At 56.0% G+C, this 14238-nt stretch overlaps 1 pseudogene; it reads left to right on the top strand.

The window, feature by feature from the left end:
• The window catches only part of LOC141042028 (uncharacterized), a 44376-nt pseudogene extending 33012 nt beyond the window's left edge, over positions 1-11364 (top strand).
• The last annotated feature ends 2874 nt before the right edge of the window (positions 11365-14238 follow it).

Consider the following 14238-nt stretch of genomic DNA (forward strand, 5'->3'; position numbering starts at 1 on the left):
GCCCCTAGTGGGCTGGGCGCTCCCCCATGGGCCTCCCCCCATGCGCCTAGGGTTGGAAACCCTAGGGTGGGGGGCTTCCCACTTGCCTTGGGGGGCAAGGCACCCCCCTGGCCGCCGCCCCCCATCCAGATGGGATCCCTGGCCGGCGCGCCCCCCCCCCCCTCCCAGGGGGCCTATATAAAGGGGGGGAGGGAGGGCAGCAAAAACAACAGCCTTGGGCGCCTCCCTCCTCCCCTGCTACACCTCTATCTCTCGTAGAAGCTCGGCGAAGCCCTGCCGACATCCCGCTACATCCACCACCACGCCGTCATGCTGCTGGATCTCCATCAACCTCTCCTTCCCCCTTGCTGGATCAAGAAGGAGGCGACGTCGCTGCACCGTACGTGTGTTGAACGCGGAGGTGCCGTCCGTTCGGCACTCGGTCATCGGTGATTTGGATCACGGCGAGTACGACTCCATCAACCTCGTTCATTGGAACGCTTCCGCTCGCGATCTACAAGGGTATGTAGATGCACTCCTTTCCCCTCGTTGCTAGTATACTCCATAGATGGATCTTGGTGAGCGTAGGAAAATTTTAAAATTCTGCTACGATTCCCAACAGCATGCACTTCGACGGCTCGAAGATGCGACTCGGCCTAGGGGCCGGCATCGTGCTATCCTCCCCCAAGGGCGACTGGCTCAAGTACGCGCTGCAGATCCACTTCGCCGCCTCCAACAACATCGCCGAGTATGAAGCCCTTGTGGATGGCCTCCGGCTTGCCAAGGAACTCGGCATCCGGCGCATCCTATGCTACGGCGACTCAGACCTGGTGGTATAGCAGAGCTCCGGCGAGTGGGACGCCCACGACTCCAACATGGCGAGCTACCGCTTCCTCGTCTAGAAGCTATCCGGATTCTTCGCGGGCTGCGAGTTCCTCCATGTCCCGCGCGCAGAGAATGAAGCGCCCGACACGCTCGCCAAGATCGCCTCATCCCGGCAGTCCGTTCCGTCCGGCGTCTCCAGCCAGCCCGACCACACCTCAACTAGGCCCTGGGGCCGCTGAACCCGGCTCGGGGGCTGCCACCCCGGAACCCGTCGTGATGGCTATCCTCGCCGGGGTCGCGGCACCATCCTGGGCCCTGCCCATCTCAGAGTTCCCGGAAAACGGGGTCCTTCCCATGGACGAGACTGAAGCCCGGCAAGTACAACGCCGAGCGTCCGCCTACAGCATCATAAACAACGAGCTCGTCAAGCGCAGCTCCACCGGCGTGTTCCAACGCTGCGTCGAGCAGTACAAGGGCATTGAGATCCTCCTCGACATACACCAGGGCGAGTGCGGGCACCACGCCGCCTTGCGGTCCCTGGTGGCCAAGGCTTTCCGCCATGGTTTCTACTGGCCCACGGCCCTCGAAGACGCAGAGTCACTCGTCCTCAGGTGTGAGGGATGCCAACGCTTCAGCAAGTGCAGCCACCAGCCGGCGTCAGCACTCCGGACCATCCCGATCGCCTGGCCCTTCGCGGTCTGGGGACTCGACATGGTGGGACCCTTCAAGACCGCTCGAGGCGGCATGACACATCTGCTGGTGGCGGTGGACAAGTTCACCAAGTGGATCGAGGCGAGGCCAATCAAGAAGCTGGACGGTCCAATGGCCGTCCGATTTATCAAGGACATCGTCGTGCGCTACGGCATGCCAAACAGCATCACCACGGACAACGGCACCAACTTCGCCAAGGGCGCGCTCGCACAGTACTGCTCCATCTCCGGCATCCGCCTCGACCTGGCTTCCGTCGCACACCCGCAGTCCAATGGCCAGGTCGAGCGGGCCAACGGTCTCATCCTATCCGGCATCAAGCCGCGACTCGTCAAGCCGCTCATCCGTTCACCCGGCAGTTGGCTTGACGAGTTGTCGGCCGTCCTCTGGAGCCTCCGCACCACGCCAAACAGGTCGACCGGGTTTACCCCATTCTTCCTTGTCTACGGAGTTAAAGCCGTCATCCCGACCGACGTCGAGTTCGATTTGCCGCGCGTCATGATGTACACAGAAGCCGAAGCCAAAGAAGCCCGCGAAGACGGCGTCGACCTGCTCGAGGAAGCACGTCTCCTAGCGCTCAATCGCTCAGCCATCTACCAGCAAGGCCTGAGGCATTACCACAGCAAGAAGATCAAGCCCCTCGCTTTCTGAGAGGGAGACCTCGTCCTCCGACTCGTCCAAGAGCAGACTGGTCAACACAAGTTGTCCTCCCCATGGGAGGGCCCCTTCATCGTCAGCAAGGCCTTATGCGACCGCAACGCGTACTACCTCATCGACGCTCGCAAGACAAACAAGCGCAAGAGGGACACCGCCGGAGAAGAGACAACCCGGCCATGGAATGCGGAGCTCCTCCGCCTGTTTTATAGTTAGCCGAGTGCACGTATGCATCGCTGCCTTTTGTAACCGTCTGAAACTAAGGGGTCCCCGAACGACGCTCCGGGGCTGCCCCTTTTGTGACCAAGCTATTGTGTCTCCTACATTTGTGCACTACTCTTAAGCCAAACCCGGCCACCGGGTCGACTCGCTCGACCCGGGGGCTCGGGGGCTGGCCGGCTTGGCCACCCGCCGTTTTTCCTTAGCGGTTCTCAAACGCGTTGGACCGCCATAAGCTTCTCGCTTCGCCCTAAGCCGCAGATCCGGCTTCGGCTGTCGGCCGGCAAGCACATAAGTCCAAAAGCACCAGCGCGGCACGAACACTAAGTCAAGGACCGCCGGGTCGCCCAACCCGGCCCTGCCACTTTAAGTTGCCACACGACCGGCTGCTCGCCAACCCGGCCCCGCCGGATCGCCGCCAGCCGGCCCAGTGGGTGTTTCGCTCATGCTCAACATTTTGAAAGACTAAGTATTGAACGCTCCTCCCAAAGGCCGAACCCCTTGTCACGGACTAGAGCCTTGGCCGTCAGACTCGCGGGGGGAAAACCCAAAGGGGCAGAGTTGCAAGAAAACGGCTCTAGAAACGAGAGGCAAAAGCGCAAACATCCACAAAGTTCCTGCATATCGCCGGATCGCTCGACCCGGCCTCACCACTTTAAGTTGCTGCACGACCGGCTGCTCGCCAACCCGGCCCGCCGGTTTGCCGCCAGCCGGCCCAGTGGGTGTTTCGCTCACGCTCAACGTTTCGAAAGCCCAAGTACTGCACGCTCCTCTCAAAGGCCGAACCCCTTGTCACGGACCAGAGCCTTGGTCGTCAGACTCGCGGGGGTGAAACCCAAAGGGGGACGATTGCAAGAAAACAACTCCAAAAATGAGAAGCAAAGGCGCAAACATTCACACAGCTCATACATCATAAATTTAAACAGGCCCAAGGCCAGAGTTCATTACACCCAGTCAAACCCCCAGTGGGTGGGTGGACCTGCTACCTAACAAAAAAAATTCATAAAGTTAAAATCAGGCATCGCCTCCGCGAGAGCGCGCAGCCCCCGGGTCCGCCGAGGTCCCGGTATCCTCCTCCCCGGCATCCGCGTCACGGTAGACGTCCGTCTCCTCGGAGCTGCCCTTCGGGTCGTCCAGAAGCAGGCCGTAGTCGTGGCTGGAACGACCCCACCATCCTCCGCCCGCTCTGGCTGGAACTCGTCGTGGAAGGCGAACCCGGCGATGTAGCTGGCTCGAGCAGCGACCGTCCGGCTTCCGCCTGAAGTTGGCTCTCCGAGCCGGCTCGCTGGCCCATCAACGCATGAGCGCCAAGTCCGGATGCCATGACACCGCGAACCGGAGCGCCATCTCGGCGCCGGCACGAGCGGCAGAAACCCGCCACTCGTGAAGGCGGTCCGGGCCCGCCTCCAACCACCACGCCAGCCGCGTGAAGCTGGTCGGCGCGACGGCACCCGGCCAGAGGGCCGCCGTCATCGCCGCGCTGGCCTCAGAGAGCCGCCCCATCTACTCGCTCAGAACTCGCAGATGGGCCTCGGCGGCGGCCACGATCTCGGGGAAGGTCCAGGCCACCCGGGGTCCGTCCCAGAGCCGACGATCCCTTGCGGGTCGCGCTGAAAGCGGACCGCCTCCTCCGCCAGCTGGCGCGTCTTCGGGAAGGCCCCTGCCAAGAAGGAAAGCGAGTCAGAAGAAAGTCACTAAGGAAGAAGAGCCGGAGTCCCAACCCGGCAATAGCAAAACCAAAGGAAAGCACTTACTGGAGAAGGACTCTTCCAGGTGCTGCGCTTCAAGCAACGTACCGCGCCGCTCCCGGGCAATAGTGCGGTCACGCTCCTCCAGCGCCTTCTCCAAGTCGGCGACCTTAGCAAGGGCCGCCTTCAGCTCGGCGTCCTTGTCCTCGGCCGCCTTCACGGCCTCCTCGTGGAGCCGGGTCTCCCGCTGTCGGGTCTCCTCCGCTGTGGCCACCAGCGCCTTCAGCCTGGAGCTGCCCCTTGTCATCGGCCAGCTTGCCGCGTTGCTGGTCCACCTCGGCAAGGGCTTGCTGCGCCTCCACGACCTTGGCGGCCTCCGCCTTGAGGCGCTCCACCTCGGCCTTGAGGCGGCTCTTGTCGCCCGCCAGCTGCTCCTGCAGCCAGCTGGGTTCGTCGAGCGCTTGCCGGGCTCCCGTCGCCTCCGCCTTCGCCTTCTCCACCTCGGCCCTGAGCCAGCCGACGTCTGCGACAAGCCGGTCATAGTGAAAACCGGCCCAAATCAGCTGGGTCCTCCAAGACAGCACCTCGGCTACAGAAGAAAAACTCAGCAACAAAGTACTATTTGATGATTCGACCCAACTGCTACGCAGTTGGCTTGAATCTCGGGGGCTACACCCAGTGGGTGCGCTAGCGCGCCCCCACTAGAAAAGAGCATGAAGAAGAAGTACCTGCCGCAACGCGGAGCTCCTTTTCCTTGGCGGCGAGCCTCCCCTTGAGATGCCGGTGCGTCTCAAGGAGCCGGTTGAAGACAGTGACCTGGTAGGAGTCCAGTTGCTGCGAAAGACGACGATCAGCGCAAGACAGCAAGATAAGATTCGACCCAACTGCTACGCAGTTGGCCCGAATCTCGGGGGCTACACCCAGTGGGTGCGCTGGCGCGCCCCCACAAAGGAGAAAACGATGAAAAGAAAAGCAGAACGCAAACAAAAACTCATGAAGACGGCGTGCTCCAGCTCCTGCGTTGCCTCGACCTCGGCCTGGGCGAAGGCCTGAATACGGTCCGTCCGCCCCCGCAGGCGGCGGGTCAGGGCGGCCATCGCGGCCTCCTCCTGGGTCAGAGGACCGAAGGGGACCTCGCTAGTCCTGCTCCGCGATGGCCGCGGCTCGGCGACCCGGCGCCCTCGGGACCTGAGCACCAGGGCGTGCTCTCCACCGGCCGCCTCCCCTGAAGCCGGCGCCTTCTCTGGCGCCCTCTCCGGCGCTCTTTCCGGCACCGATGCCGGCTCGGTGGGCGAAGTGGCTTGAGGCTCCCCCACCAGCGGCGCCTCGCTCGCCGGCGTCCGGGACGCCCCATCCGGCGCCGCCTGCGCAGCCTCCTCCAAAACGGTGTCGCTGCCGCCTCCATCGGCCCCCTCCCGCTCCACCACGTCGGTCCGCGGTGGGGTGCCGTCCTCAACAACCACGACCTCTCGGTCGAGGTCCATCGCGTCCGCACGGCCACCTTGGCCGTGCTCCTTCTCCGACGCCAGCACGAAGACCGTCGTCGCCGCCACCGTCCCCGCCGGCATCTCCGGCCACGCCGCCTCCTCACCGGCTCGCGCCCACGCCGTCGCGGCGCTGACCCAGGCCTGGGTCGACGCCGCCTCCAGCTCCGCCTCGGCCCGGTTCCGGTCCCGCCAGGCCAGGCCCTCGGCATCGGCCGGGTCCAGACCAAGGTTTGGATCCACCGGTGCCTCCTCCTCGTCCCGGTCCATGGTGCCGGATCGGCTCCTCCGAAACATGGCGCCCTCGGCGGATGCGGCATCTGCCGCCGCCAGCGCAAACGAGATCGGCGACCTGAAGCATAAGACAAAAAACAATTACGCCGAGTCGAGCGGAGCCGCTCAGCAATTTGGCTCGAACGAAACAGCACTTACCCCGGCATCACCGGAATGATGGGCCTTGTCGCCCTCTCCTGCGGAGCGCCACGCCTCCTCTTGGCGGGCGGCTTCGCACCCCCGGCCGAGTTTGCCGCGCGCTTCGCGGACGGGGCCCGCGGTGGGACGATGTCCTTCCCATGCGGGCGCCTCGCCGTCGCCGCCCCCCGGGACGACCCGGCTCCGGCCGCGCCGCCGCCTCCTCCACCCGGCGCCGCCACAGGAACAGCTCGCGTCAGCATCCCCAAAGTCGTCCCACAACCGGCGACACAAGGAATATAAACAAGACTCACCTACTTAGCGCCCTGCGCCCGTGTCGGCGGCCGCCGCCTCGCTTCCGCCATGGGCCTCGGGCTCCTCCGAGGCGACCCGCACCACCTGCGCCCGCGCCCGGTCGTAAGGATGCCAAATGGCGTTCAGAAGCACCTATCGCGTCGCGTCGTGGCGGATAAGAAGATAAGCAGCAGCGAAGTACGGAGACCAGGGACTCACCAACAGTGCCGGGTTCGTGCGGCTGTACGGGGCCTTCCATAACTCCCAGTCAACCCCCAAGTTGGCCTTGGAGATGTCGTTGACCCGGCGCGCGACTTGGTCCGCCGCCAGCCGTGTATTCGCTATACGGTTGGGGTCTTAAAGGCCGGGCATCTGACCGATGAGATGGCTGCGCTGCTGCAGCGGCAGCACCAGCCGGACAATGAAGGCGGTGATGAGGTCGGTGCCAGTGAGCCTCTCCCGCTGCTTCATCACTGACACCCGCTCGCACAGGTTGAGCACCTCCTGCGATGGGTGCTTGGGGTAGTACCCCCAGTTCTGCTTCCCCCACGGCGGCGAGTTGATGAACGGCGGGAGGTTGATGCGGTCCTCGCCAAGGTTCCGGACGTAGAAGAAAGAATTTTGCCATTTCTTGGCAGAATCCTCCAGCGGCACCTTCGGGCAGTCGGCGCCCGACCGCTTGGAAATGACGGCTGCCCCGCACTCGGACATCTCTCCGGCCTTCGGCCCCTGCTGCTTCAGGGAGAAGAAGCGCACCCAGCGGTCGATCGAAGGATCGACCCCCAGGTACCCCTCACAGAGGGTGACGAAGCCGGACAGCTACACAATGGCGCCGGTGCCAAGATGGTGGGGCTGGAGCCCGAAGAACTCCAAGAAGTCACGGAAGAAGCCGCTCGCAGGAAGCCCAAACCCGCGCTTGAAGTGCGACAGGAAGACCACCCGCTCCGAGCCCTCGGGCCGCGACTCCCGCTCCCCCTACGGGAGGCGCACCTCGACCTCCTCCGCCCTCGGCAGGCGCCTGGTGTCGCGGAGGTAGGCGATGTCGTCAGGGTGACGGTCAAAGCCATCCACGATCCTGACGGCAGCGCCATCGACCCGAGCGCGGAAGAAGATGGCGAGAAAGCTCTGCTCAAGACAGCGGGCGTCACAGCTAGCGGCGGTCGTCGGAAGCAGAGGGAGGATGAAGAGGCAGGGGAGCACGAGTGTGAATGATCTCCGCCGCCCCCTTCGCCCCCAATTTATAGGCCACGATTTGAAACGTGGGGAAGTGGGATCGTTTGCGCTCGCCCCTCCCACTTTCCCGCAATAAGTGCGCATGTACGCACGCAGTAACTGCCTCGAGAATGGCAACCGACCCTCGGACGCTGCAATAAATCCGCGCGCGTGGGCCGAGGGTGCGCAGTGGCGGGCCCCAGGACGTCGCCCCGTCCCATCACGCGCGTGGCCTGACAGGCCCCTCCGGCTCCCGGGCGCCACGTGGCGGCCGCGCGAAGCCCGAAAGATTGCCAAAGATTCGTCAAACTCCTCGGTTTCCCGCCACGAGCGGGATGCCGCGATCCGGCTTCCGGAAGCCGGCACACAGTGGGTGTTGCCGGACCCAGCGGTCACCAAATTCGCCGCTGCAACGGGGGAAACTGCGAAGGCCCTCCCATCTGAAGACGGCGGACCTTCACAGCTTCGGGGACTACTGTCGGGGGGATGAACCCCAGGCAGGCAACGAAACCCGGATCCTTTTCAAAAACAAAGGGGCCAGCATTGCCCCTCGATCCAGCTCGCCCTTGGCCGGGTCGCCCAACCCGGCCAGGCCCTGCAACCCGGCCAGCCTCCTCGACTCGGCCCCAACAACCAAGCTCAAGACTTCTCCAACAAGCCAACACCGCCCTTGGCGTGTTCTCCAAACCCGGCCAAGGGTCAGCGGCCGTCCCATCCCAGCCGTATGATGGGACGAGACTCCACCAACTGATGGCCGAAGTCACAGTGCCCTGCTCATGCCTCTGGTCAGCCGGACGAGGCAACAGTGCCCCCCACCTACCCGCTGACCAGGGCCGGCGTGGCAACAGTGCACCCGACGTCACCCATGACGCTGGCAAGCGGCGACTTGACGGAGCGCCACTGTAGCCGACTCGACTCGGCCTCGCCCTGACGATCGACAAGACGGCACACAGTGCCCCTAAGTGCATGGGGCCCACGCCCGGCGAACCCGGCGAGCCCTGACACCCAGCAGGTCCCAGCACCGGGTTCCCGGACACTGACAACCCGGCCCTACGGCCTTGTAACATTACCCTTGTACCCCTGGGGGTTGACCTATAAAACCCCCCAGGAGCCCTCATGCATACGGGCAAGTGAGCAAGCAATCCACCCACTCACACGTCTAGGAAGCAACACCCAAGGAGAGGGAGCAGCCTAAGCCTTGGCCCGACCTCCTTCTTCCTCCATACAGCTCTAGGAGCAACTCTATACTGTTACATATAAACCACACTCGGCAGGACTAGGGGTGTTATCTCTCCGGAGAGCCCCGAACCTGGGTATGTCTGGCGTCCCGCGCTCGCTCATGCCAACTTCGCCTCTGGAGCCCACCAGTGCCCTCGAGTCTCCTCCTATCTTTAGCCATCCCTTGGCATCTGCCGTGCGCCCACCACGACAGGAGCGCTTTCCTTCATATAAGAGTTTGTCCAGGCTTGTCCTTTGCTACAAAAAGGATTGGGCCACCTTGCTGCACCTTGTTTACTTCTATAACTTGTTACTCGTTACAAATTACCTTATCACAAAACTATCTGTTACCGATAATTTCAGTGCTTGCAGAGAATACCGAACTGAAAACCGCTTGTCATTTCCTTCTGCTCCTCGTTGGGTTCGACACTCTTACTTATCAATAGGACTACGATAGATCCCCTATACTTGTGGGTCATCAGAGCTACACACCCGTGCGCCACCGGGGAGTCTCCCATGACGGAGATGACCGACTCCTCTGTAGAGGAGTTGGCTCCGGCCAGCTCGAGGCCGCCATCGCTCCAGCACCGCCGGCCACTCACTCTCGTAACGGCCGGCCCCGCCGCCTTGCTTCGGTGGTGTTCCTCTTTCGGCCTCTGCTCTCTCTGTTTGCTGATTTGTAGCCACCAGCAACACACCAACTTGGTGTCTTATTTTCCTCTTTTACTCGCTCAAATAGTCTATAAATTCATCTGTTTGTTGATTCTCTAGTCAGCTTGCTGATTTCCAGGCAACTCGCGATTGTATATAAATTGGTGTCATTTGATGAAAGAGGGCGAGGTGGGACTATTTTAATTTGGTAGCAAATCTTATTTCTAGCATAGGCATGCCGTGCTCAATCGGATTAGGAGGTGAAGTCGCTGGTTCGAGCCCCCACCTCTCTGAACTTCCTCGTCAGTCTTTGCCTACTGCACGAGCCCCCGCCGTCCGTGCGCTCCAGCTAGCTCCCTGTCGCGCCCGAGACCGCCTCGAGTCTTCCCGCCGAGGCCTCCAATGCGACCAGCCTTTACCGCAGTGGTGAGCTAGTCCAATAAGAGATAAGGGTCGGGGCATAATTTCTAACAAATGCAGGGGTTTAAACACAAAAACGAAATGTTTTCTAGAGTGCCACTTAAACAGGGACGGCGGGTTTATTTCAAAGAAATAGATGGACTTTTTTGCAAAAAGCTTTATGATGGACGACAAGAAGCAATCGCTGGTTTATTATTAGGGAAAGATTGTGACGCACCTCATAGTTCACCTAGTCGAAGAGATTTCCATTCTTGGTTACGTATTTCTACACAATATGTTTCCCTTTGAGAGGTTCATGAGAGTCTTAAAGAAATACGTTCATTACCGTGCTAGGCTAGAAGGAAGCATGTCCAACTATAAAACAGAGAAGGTCATTGAGTTTTCTGTTGACTTTATTCATGACCTTAAGCCGATCAGTGTTCCTCAATCGCGCCATGAGGAGAGACTACGTGGAAAAGACACGCTAGGAAAGAAAGCAGAACAAGTATGGATGCACATTCTTTCACTCAAGCACACTATACAGTTCTACAAAATTCCAGCTTGATGGCTCCGTACATCGTGGAACACATGAATATTGTACGCTCCGAAAACCCGGAGCAACCTGACTCCTGGATTAAAGAAAAACACATGGATACTTTCGGCGGTTGGTTGCAAACACATCTCATTAATAACACCAACTTTGGAGAAGAGCTATACTTGTTGGCAAAGTCACCATCTTCTACTATATTGACTTTCCAAGGGTACGAGATAAATTGGAATACATTTTACACGGCCGCCCAAGATAAAAAGAGCACCAACCAAAACAGTGGTGTCCGCTTTGATGCAAAAAACAACAATGGGCAAAAGGACACATATTATGGTTGCATAGAGAATCTATGGGAACTTTACTATGGACCTTCTTTTAAGATCCCTTTGTTTTGGTGCAAATGGGTCAACCTGACAGGCGGGGTAAAGGTAGACCCGCAGCACTGAATGAGAATAGTGGATCTTAACAATCTTGGGTACCACACCGAACCATTCGTCCTAGCCAATGATGTGGCTTGGGTTTTCTATGTGAAGGACGTGTCTACCAGACCCAAAAAAAGATAAGCAAGCGAATATATCATACGATGAGCCAAAGTGCCACATAGTTCTTTCAGGGAAAAGAAACATCGTGGGAGTGGAGGGCAAGACACACATGTCAGAAGATTACAATAAGTTTGCTGAAATTCCGCCCTTCAAAGTGAAAGATGACCCAAGCATCCCGTTAAATGATGAAGATTCTCCATGGTTACGACGCAATCAGAAGAAAGGGTCGACATACGCGAAGAAAATTATACCCCAACACTAGATAGGGGGATTTTGTTGGTGATGTGTAATAATGTATTAAACCTTTTATGTAACCTTTTTGGTTCTGGTTCTATGAGACAGAGGACTCCATTTGCAACTAAGTGACATAACTTTCGAGTCAAATGATCAAGATATGAACATTCCATGACATAGTTTGTGATAATGTGCCCATATTTGACACATGGGTGTGTCTTCGTATGGCAAACAATGTTGCAGAACTGTGTTTTTTCAAATTAGTTTATAAATATCATTTTATTTTTTAAGTGTAAAAAATGACATTTTTGTGAAGCAAGTACACAAAATATGGTGCAAAATGGCACCCAGCCAATTTTTATAAATACAAAATAGTTGGATGTTCATTAATATTGGATGTTCCAAAATTTGTTGATTTTAGAAACTAATTTGACATAATTTGGACAATTAAATGAATAGATATATAAGAAATCAATACAAAAGAAATTAATAGACAATTAAACAATTAAATCAATATAGACAATTAAACAATTAACTCAGAGATAGTTATGATCAAATATAGATATGAGTTTTACAAATATATATATATATATGTTTTTCATAATATAGGAAATTAAACATGTAAATCAAATAGATATAAAAATAAATCAGAAAAAGAAGAAGAAACGACGCAAAAAACCAATTCCAAAAGCCCATTTAGTCCCAGTTGGCAATGCCAACCGGGACTAAACGGGTGGGCTTCTCGCGCAAATTTTTGGCGGCCCAAAAACGAACCTTTTGTCCCGGTTCGTATCACCAACCGGGACTAGAGAACCTTTAGTCCCGGTTCGTGATATGAGCCGGGACTAAAGGTCGTTTCTGCGCTAACTTATCAGGTTTTCCCCCAAATCGATCTTCTCCCTCCTCCAAATCGCGCACCTCGACCCCTCCTCCTACTGCTCTGAATCACTGTCGCCCTTGACCCGGTCGCCGCTGCCGCGCCCTCCTCCTCCTGCTTCGAGTCGCCGTCGACCCGGTCGACGCCGCCGCGCCCTCCTCCTCCTGCTCCAAAGCCGTCGCCGCTGCTGGCGTCGTGTGCTCCTCCTCCGCCACCCTCCCGCACTCCACCCACCGCACGGACGGTCGAGAAGCCATCACCGCTGCCGGCCACGCGCGCCCGCTCCACCACCATCGACTCTCCGACCTTGATTGACCTCGACCTCTCCGGCCGTAGCTAGCTACTCAAGGTGAGAGCCATGTCAAATTTCTGTCAAATTTCCCGTGGCCGTGTTGAATGAATTTATTGTTCAAATTTCTGTCAAATTTAGGAAATGTTTAGGAATTTTAGTGTTAACAAATTTGTTAGAAGTAATTTTAGGAAAATTAGTGTTAGAAAATTTGTTAGAAATTTAGGGTTCTTTTCATGAAAATTGTTATTTAAAATGTGAAATTCATTGTTTTTTCATTAAAATTTGTTAGAAATTTAGTGTTTTTTGATGAAATTTGTTAGAAATTTAGTGTTTTTTGATGAAATTTGTTAGAAATTTAGTGCTACATGCAATATTTTTGCTAAGTAGAATTTGTTACAAAAGATGCAAACTTTTATATAGTAGAATTTAGGATTTAGGGTCTCCGAGTTCGCCGTTGCACCCAAAGTGCTCTATCGCTCCCCGACGCTGCTCCCCGCCCGAGGTACTCTTGCAAATGTGATTATAAGGCAGCATATGAACTTTATAATTTTTTCTTGCAAATGAGATGATATTGTGTATACACACATGATTTTGTAATGGCAGAAATTTTAAACATGGCTTAGAAATTTCAACATGTCTTAGAAATTTGCATTCACATTTGTGTACATGAATATTGTTGATGAATATTGTGTATATGAATATTGTTGATGAATATTACAGAAAATGATGAATATTGACATTTGTAGTTAAGCTATGGATGACCACGACATAGACGAGGTTGACCTCTGCGACGTAGGCGAGAGTGAATTGGTCATGTATAAGATTATATTTGATGGTGCACAATATGGAGAAGATGCCGGTGGAGACGATTTTAGCTCACAATTTTTGAACGACTCCGGTGAGGGAGCTGAGCTAGAAGAAAACAGAGACGACGAAGGGCCCTTAACAAACTCTGGCGAGGTGCACTAGTTGCATTAGTTGATCACTAGATGCATTAGTTGATTAGTATTGCACTTATTAACGAATCATTTTTCTTTTAGCCCTCCGGATCGAGCCGATCTGCGCCAAGGACGAAACAAGGCCCGACCCAAAGGTTTGGCGATGGTGCAAGGTTATGAATCATCAAAGTTGGTGATGATGGCGAACCACTGGAACCCATAGAGACCCGCCGTAAATTTATAAATCAATGCGGAGTTCTTGTTAGGGACATGACCCCGATCACCATTGCAGAATGGAATAAGACGAAGGACGACAACGATGGAGCTAGTTATATCGACCAAAGAAGAAAGGTTTGCTTTGGATACGCTCATGACACATTTCAACCTACCGACAGGTCTCCCAGATGACAAGAAGGAGAAATTCAAGCAGTGGACTCTTAAGAAGATGGCCACACAATTCCAGACCTGGAAGAAAACATTATGGAAAAATTACCATAAGACAGAACAAGCTCCAGATTTCACTGGACCACCAGTGAAGATACAGCATGACTGGCTCACATTTGTGGCGTATAAGAAATCGTCTGTTGCTGTGGCCCGATCGGCCATAAATAAGGAGAATGCTGGGAAGAAGAAATATCACCATACTTTAGGGACAGGTGGCTACAAGACTGTCGTGCCTAAGTGGGAAGCCTTTGAAGACAAACTGCTTGATCACGGGATCATTCCACAGACAGTGGACTGGCACAAGAGGTCTAAGTTCCGGTTGTACGCGCATGGGGCATGGTTGGACCCACAGACAGGGCAGATTGTTGCGAAGGGAAAATGGAAGGAAAAAGTTACAAAAATCATAGAAGACCTTGTGGACGCAATAGAAAAAGTTCGAAAGGGAGAGTACCATCCTGATAGAGAGAACGACGAGCTGACACTCGCCCTCGGGAATCCTGAACATGTTGGACGAGTTCGAGGCTACGGACCCGGTGTTACGTGCAAGAAAGGGTGTCCGGAGGACTGATACGTCTCCAACGTATCTATAATTTTTGATTGCTTCATGCTATATTATATTCTG

This window comes from Aegilops tauschii, chromosome 2 (assembly GCF_002575655.3).
Source record: "Aegilops tauschii subsp. strangulata cultivar AL8/78 chromosome 2, Aet v6.0, whole genome shotgun sequence".
In the NCBI taxonomy this organism is placed as follows: domain Eukaryota; kingdom Viridiplantae; phylum Streptophyta; class Magnoliopsida; order Poales; family Poaceae; genus Aegilops; species Aegilops tauschii.